This window comes from Gavialis gangeticus, unplaced genomic scaffold (assembly GCF_001723915.1).
Source record: "Gavialis gangeticus isolate Ggan-Ray unplaced genomic scaffold, GavGan_comp1, whole genome shotgun sequence".
Taxonomy (NCBI): Eukaryota; Metazoa; Chordata; order Crocodylia; family Gavialidae; genus Gavialis; species Gavialis gangeticus.
Window position 1 is genome coordinate 89375553 of NW_017729025.1, and position 7018 is coordinate 89382570.

Consider the following 7018-nt stretch of genomic DNA (forward strand, 5'->3'; position numbering starts at 1 on the left):
CTGACCTCTGATCATGCGCGTGACTCTCCTCTGCACTCTCTCAAGCTTCTCCACATCCTTTTTGAATTGTGGAACCCAAAACTGGATGCAGTACTCCAGCTGTGGCCTCACCAAGGCCGAGTACAATGGGAGAATGACGTCCTAGGATTTGCTTGAGAAGCCTGTGGATGCAACCCAGCATTTTGCTCACTTTACTAGCTGCAGCATCACATTGAAAGCTCATGTTCATCTTGTGGTCAATCATGACCCCAAGTCCCTTTCATCTGTAGCGCTAACCAACATAGCACTGCCAAACCTATAAGGATGCCGCAGGTTTTTCCTCCCAAGGCAGAGAACCTTGCATTTTTCGGTATTAAACACCGTCAGGTTCTCGTCCGCCCAATTCCTGAGTTTGTCAAGGTCTGCCTGGATCACCCTCCTGTTCTCAGGTGTGGATGCTTTACCCCAGAGTTTGGTGTCGTCAGCGAACTGGCCAGTCCGCTTCTGACACCAAAGTCTACATCACTGATGAAGATGTTAAATAGTATAGGCCCTAGGACAGAGCCTTGAGGGACCCCACTGGTCACAGCGCACCACGATGATTGACTTCTGTCCACCACCACCTTCTGGGTCCTACTGCAGAGCCAGTTCCCCAGCCAGAGGATCGTGGTGAGGCCAAGGCCGCAATTTGCCAGTTTTGCCAAGAGGTGATCGTGGGATACCAGATCAAAGGCTTTTTTGAAGTCAAAATATATTACATGAGTCTCTTCTCCTTTGTCGAGGTGATAGGTCACCTGATCGTAAAAGGAAATAAGATTGGTCAGGCAAGACCTACCCGCAACAAACCCGTGCTGGCTATCCCTCAGGATGTTGCCATCAGCCAGTTTGTCAAGAATGGTCTCTTTGATAATTTTTTCCAAGATCTTCCCCAGGATAGAGGTCAAGCTGATAGGCCTGTAGTTTGCTGGATCCACTTTCCTCCCTTTCTTGAAGATAGGCACCACATCGGCTTCTTCCAATCTTCGGGCACTTCACTAGAGCCCCAGTTCTCAAAGATCCCTGCCAGGGGATGGGCTATGATGCTTGCCAGCTCCTTGAGTACCCTTGGCTGTAAACCGTCAGGGCCGGCTGACTTGATGGTATCCAGCCTCTCAAGTTGTTCCTTCACGAGGTCAGCTTTGATGGAGGGTAAGGAATCTCCCTCACCCAGGCCTCCCTGTCCTGCAGTGGGCAGAAGCATCCCATGGAACTGGTGGAAAAATGATGCAAAGTACCCATTTAGCAAACTTGCTTTTTTCCTGGGTGTCGGTTGTCCATTGTCCCATCTGGTTTAGCAGGGATCCAGTGTTTCCCTTGCTTTTCCCCCAGCTCCCCACATATCTAAAAAAGGACTTTTTATTGTCTTTGATATTTTTAGCTAGGTGGAGTTCCATCGCAGCCCTGGCTTTCCTGGTTTGCTTTCTGTAGGTCCAGACCAGATCCTTTCTGTAGTGGGAGGCCCAAAACTGAACACAGTACTCCAGATGGGGCCTCACCAGTGTTGAATCAAAGGGAATAATTTAGGGGCAGGCAAAATATGGCCCCATAGGCTAGATCCAACCCACCAAGCCATTCTTCTGGCCTGCAGAACCCCCTAAAAAATTAGAAAATTAATTATTATCTGCTCCTAGCTGCCTGAGAAGATGACAACGTGACAGCGGCAGCAAGATCCAGCAGAAGCCAGCGGCAGAACCCAGTGGCAGCAGCAACAAGACCCGCCCAGCCCTGTCCCACCCCCAACCAGAAGCTACTGCCTAGCAGGGAAAGGGCAGTGGCAGCAGGTGAAGTGGAAGTGGCAGCAAGCAGGCGGGAGCACAGTGCCCTGGGCCAAGGGCCAAGGGCCAGCAGCAGCAGGAGCCCGCTGTGCACCATGGGGACCAGGTTGCCTCCTACTGTGTTCTGCACTCCCGGCCATGAAGCCAGGAACCAGGTCCTGCCGGAGCTGCAAGTGGGGGGGGGGGAATGGGATTCCAAAATGGCAACCAGGGGGCAGGGCAACCTACGCGGCTCTCGACAGCTCAACAAAACTTAAGTGGCCCTCCAGCTGAAATAACTGCCCACCCCTAAAATAATCACTTCCCTTGATCTGCTCCTCCCTCTCTGTTGCCAGGGCTACATATCTTTTCTCCAGATGAACTGCTGCAGTTGGAGGTGAAGATTTCTTCTTGCTGCCAGAGGTCACAAGCTTCTAGCTTCCACCCTTCCTGGGAGTCCATATCCTCTATCTTTTCTAGTGCTGCCTCCAGTACCTTTTTCTTCCACAGTCCTGGAGGTCTCGCCTCACCACCTCCTCCTGTAGCTCCCTTGCCTGTTCCCTGACAGCCACCAACAGGAGGCACCACTCACGCTACAGGTACCCCCCAACATGGCCATCACTAGAAACAACCTACAACCCACAGTCCCCACAGTGCCAAACCTGGACCTGGGTGGAAGCTTTGATGATGAGCCTGGACAGAAACCTCGCAGGTGCAGGCAGTGGCAGTGGCGCTGGCATTGCGACGTCTTCCAGCCATTTCCCTGGGTCTCTTAATCTGCCTCTTCTCTCTTACTGCCCTTCTTCCAAGCATACTTTCCCTACCAAACTCGCCTGGAAGCTGGCCTGTTTAACTGCTCGTTGCCCCAAAAGGTTCTTTTCCTGCTTCCTCACACCAACCTGAAAGGCTCCCCCCTCAAAAGGGGAGGGGGGGCAACAAACTGACCTGCAAGCTGCCTGCCAACTACTTATCCTGTTTACAGTCCCTGTTCACCGGCTCCATGGTGACTTGCTCCCTGGTTGCTCAGGGAGTCTTCTATTTACACCCTGCTGGTATAAAGCATGAACACATCCCAGAGGTCACTGCTTTTTAAATGGTTCTAGGACTCTCAGAACCAAGACATACCTTTTCTACCAGAGCAGAAATCCATACAGGCAATTCTCAATACAGACTGCTTATCGCTTTTTGAAAATCGGCCCATTCTGTTGAACAAGACTTTTAGAATTGATGTTATCTGCCTTTTCAGAAACAATTGTGTATTACCTTTAATATTCTAAGGAACACGGCTACCTGTAGTTTTAAAACAAAGATTGGCCAATACAGTGAAGCCAAAGAAAAATAGTTTTTATATCAACCAGCATACTAAAGGATAAACACACGTTTGCTTCAATAGATCCCTGAATTAAACAAGAACTTAAGTCTTCATCATCACATTTTGTCCCAGCAAATAAAACATCCAAAAACAAAATTAAAAAAAATATATAGACCACACTCTAAACCTGGAACAGTAAGCCAGCATACTATATAATCATTCTGAAACCTCGCATAGACTGAAATATAATACAGTACAGCATATTTAAAAACTATTATAAATCAGATTGGACAGCTGACAGTGCAGAGGTAGTTAGAGTCACACATCCAACTATGAAATTTGCCAAAGCAATAAGCTGATGTCTATTTCTACTGAAAGCAACAATTATTACCATTCTACAATTTAAGCAAAAAAACCCTCCCAACTCTTAATATTCAACATATAGACAAACCACCAGAAGTAACACAATCAAACATAACAGTACTAAGAGTTAGCCATTCCAGTTGCTTTTAACACCAGAGAGAAACAAACACACATAAATATAAAATAGTGAGAGAAGTACATGACGTTGACATGGTAACCTGAAAAGCAGAATAGAACTCCACGGAAGAGACAAATTAAGCACAGAATATTCATTCTTCTGTAGCCAACATAGCTATAATATGACACACAAAATAAGAAATAAACAGTAAGGCAATTTATTCAGCAGATACAGCATCACTTTTATGCCAGTATAAAATATTTCAGCCTGTCTGTAGCCTTTCCATGCCATAAAAAAGTTCTCTAATAAATTCCATGTGTACTGGGAACAACAGTAGCCAACAAAATCTAAAATAGAAGCATGGTTCAGTTTAAATTTCAAGTCTCTACAGCGACTGGGACAGCAGCAGCAGAAACAAAGGAAATGAGTTCTCTCTGTTCAAATACAGTTAATTTTGGTAGCAAAATTTTAAATCTGCAGAAACCATTTTCTCAAGAAGGCTAACTTAAAAACCATCAAGGTTTTCAGGAACACCCAGGTTTCTGATTTGCACTGGTTTCCCAAAGGGAAAAAATGTACACTACAATTCCAAGGGCCAGATACACCACTGGAAAAACACAACAGCAAACAGAAGACAAATTCTTCCATATCACCACTAAGAAGCCTATCTGGAAGATACCCCTTAAAAATCAGGTACATCTACTGTTAAAAACAGGGTTGAAAGCACCATCCAACAGTTCCCTTTATAGGATGCTCTTTTCAACTGCTTAAAACCTTACCAGATTTTAAATGTTTGGACCTCAGCTTGCCTTTTCTCACCTGTTTAGCATAATTCCTTTAATTTTGGAACTGCATTGGGAAATGACATTGTATAAAACAGAAAAAAATATCCCCCATTCATTTATTAATGCTATTTTTTCAGTGTGTACCTACACACCTTCACCGTTTTCCCTACACTACTATTCTGCATAAAATAGCCTGGAAGCCAACTGCATCTTATAATTAGAGACGAAAACTCCAGGAAATGTAAAAAACAAGCGACAAATATCTGAGGCATAAATAAATATTTGTTGTAATTTCATTTCCATAATTGTGTTTCCCAAAAAGGCAAATGACAGCTAAACATCAGTTTAAACCTAAAAACTTAAGCTCCACCTCTGAGGCATCCCAATGTATTCTTATTGTAACTAGAGCAGGGATAAGCAATCCCCAGCTTGGGTGCCAGGGTGGGGCAATAAAGGCGTTTTGCTTGGCACACATGCCTCAGGGCAGGTGGTGAGGAAGCAGCCACAGTTACACTGCCACAACAAGGACTATGCCTGTAGCGGTTCCCCCATCATCCAGCCTTGGCACGACATCTTACAAATCGAGGTTGCAGGTGTTTTTGGCACACTGCCCAAAAACACTGCTTACCCCTGGACTAGAGTTTAAGTGTCCAAATCCCAGGAGATGCCCAAAATTTAAATACCACCTTTAAATTAAAATCTCCAACAAAAATGTTATCCCTGTAAGAGAGGTGAATAAGTGGAGGGAAGAAAGTCAATCCATTTATTTAAAAAATGAATTCTATTCATCAAATGTCACTGTGGTATTTTAAGATAATCATTAGTAACTGGTCTGAAATATGTAAAGAATATCTGAAACCCTAATACTGAACAATAGACACAAAATTTAGAGCCTAAAGTAAGCAGCATGGTGGTCATGTTTTGCTCCACTGTGTGCAACACCTCATTAGAAAAGACAGTTATGTTGCTGCTTCTACTAGTCATCTGTGTCCCTACCTAGATTTCCTCCCAGAAAGCTTATCCAGTCAGTGCTCACATTAAATCTGTCAGTGGAGCAACTGTTAATCCACCTATTTTGTGGGATTAATTTTTATTCTGATGGCTCTAAGAATGAAAAAAAAAGTGTGATAGTAAATAGAGAATCAGCATTTTTTAACATCTTTGCATTAAGCTAGTAGCATATGGCATATATAAGAGAAGATTTAGTCCAGGCAGGCAGGATGCAGATTAGCAGCACTCAGCAGTAAAAATTCCCCTAACACAAGATATTTTAGTACAGCACAGCATGTTTATAGTAGTTCTATGCCTTCAAAAGCAAGCACATTTTCAGTGTTTAAAGTGCAAATATTGTACCCAGCTCTGGGTCAGCACATCATTATGCAGCACTCTACAGGACATGAAAGAACCATGTCAAAACTTGTGATAACACCATAAAAACAAAAGTGAGGGCAGGTAGCAAGCCTGACTTAATGCAATAATTAACTGATTGGGACAATCATTTAAAAAAAAGTCAATTTTTAAACATAAGTAGTTTAGGATCAAAAACTGACTTATCCTAAACTTATTACAATCTGGCAATGATTATCTAAAACAGAGGTGGTGAACCTGCAGCACACATCCCACAAGTGGTGCCGACAAACTGTGTGTGTGGTGCACAGCAGATAAGGGAGAGAAAGAGACAGCACAGCAGCAAACACAGCAGGGAGCAGAAAACAGCAGCACATCATCAGGGAACACAGAGCAGGGAGCAGAAAGCAGAGCAGCAGATCAGGAAGGGAAAAGGGATCAGTGGCACTCAGGGAGGACATGGGGCTAATCTGTGACACTCCTGCCAACAAGGCTGGCCCTCACTGATCTAAAATAGGGGTTTTAGAGCCACTGTATCTGGCCTTAAGAGCCAGGGGCCTTCAACAACAGGAACTTTGCTCAGCATTCCTCCCCCCTGGCAACCAGGAGCTGTGCCAGGGCCAAGCTGGTATGAAAGCAAGGGGAAGAGTGGTGGTAGCAGCTGTCAGATGGGAACCTTAGCCTGCCCCAAATCCAGGCCAGGTTGCTCCAGCCTCCAGCTCCAAAAGGGTACTGATCTAAAATCCTTAAAAAAAAATCCTAGCTGCTTGGAATATCAGAAAAAGCCCATCTTACCCCATTATCCCAAATACATTTTTAGGCAGCATAACAGAAATTTCAGTTTGAATCTAGGAAACATCAGACTGCTAGACATCTGGTGGAATAGATTTCCTCTCCTAAGCAACATAACACATTTTTCACACAGATTTGATATAATAACCATTTTTTGTTTGTTACAACCAATAACTGGACTACTGAAATATGTTCAGAAGCAAGTGTCCTGTAGTCTAAGACAAATATTTAAACTACTGACACAAAACTGATTTTCTAACATCAACTAACAAATTCTGAGCTCAATCTTGTATGCACTCTTCTTCGTGATGGGAGCAAAACACTTGAGCTCTGCTGATTATGTGGAAAATCAGAAGCAGGCAAGGAAACTCAGCCATTACTGATGTGTTTAGTAAATAAATACAAACGTGTGCGCCAAAAGGGAAATAACAGCCTTATTCCCTTTTTTATTTCTTTATAAAATGCCAAGTTAACCTTAAAAGTCCCTTATGAGACAAGTAACGAAGGCAAGGATGAGTTTCCACTGAGT

At 44.0% G+C, this 7018-nt stretch overlaps 1 protein-coding gene across 3 annotated transcripts in view; it reads right to left on the bottom strand.

The window, feature by feature from the left end:
- SIPA1L1 (signal induced proliferation associated 1 like 1) overlaps positions 1 to 4110 on the bottom strand; it is a 355154-nt gene extending 351044 nt beyond the window's left edge. For all 3 annotated transcript variants that reach the window (XM_019519136.1, XM_019519135.1, XM_019519134.1), the window contains exon 1: positions 4100 to 4110. The gene's annotated coding sequence lies outside the window, so the exon portion shown is untranslated. The remainder of the gene's footprint in view (positions 1 to 4099) is intronic.
- Between the last annotated feature and the right edge of the window lie 2908 nt (positions 4111 to 7018).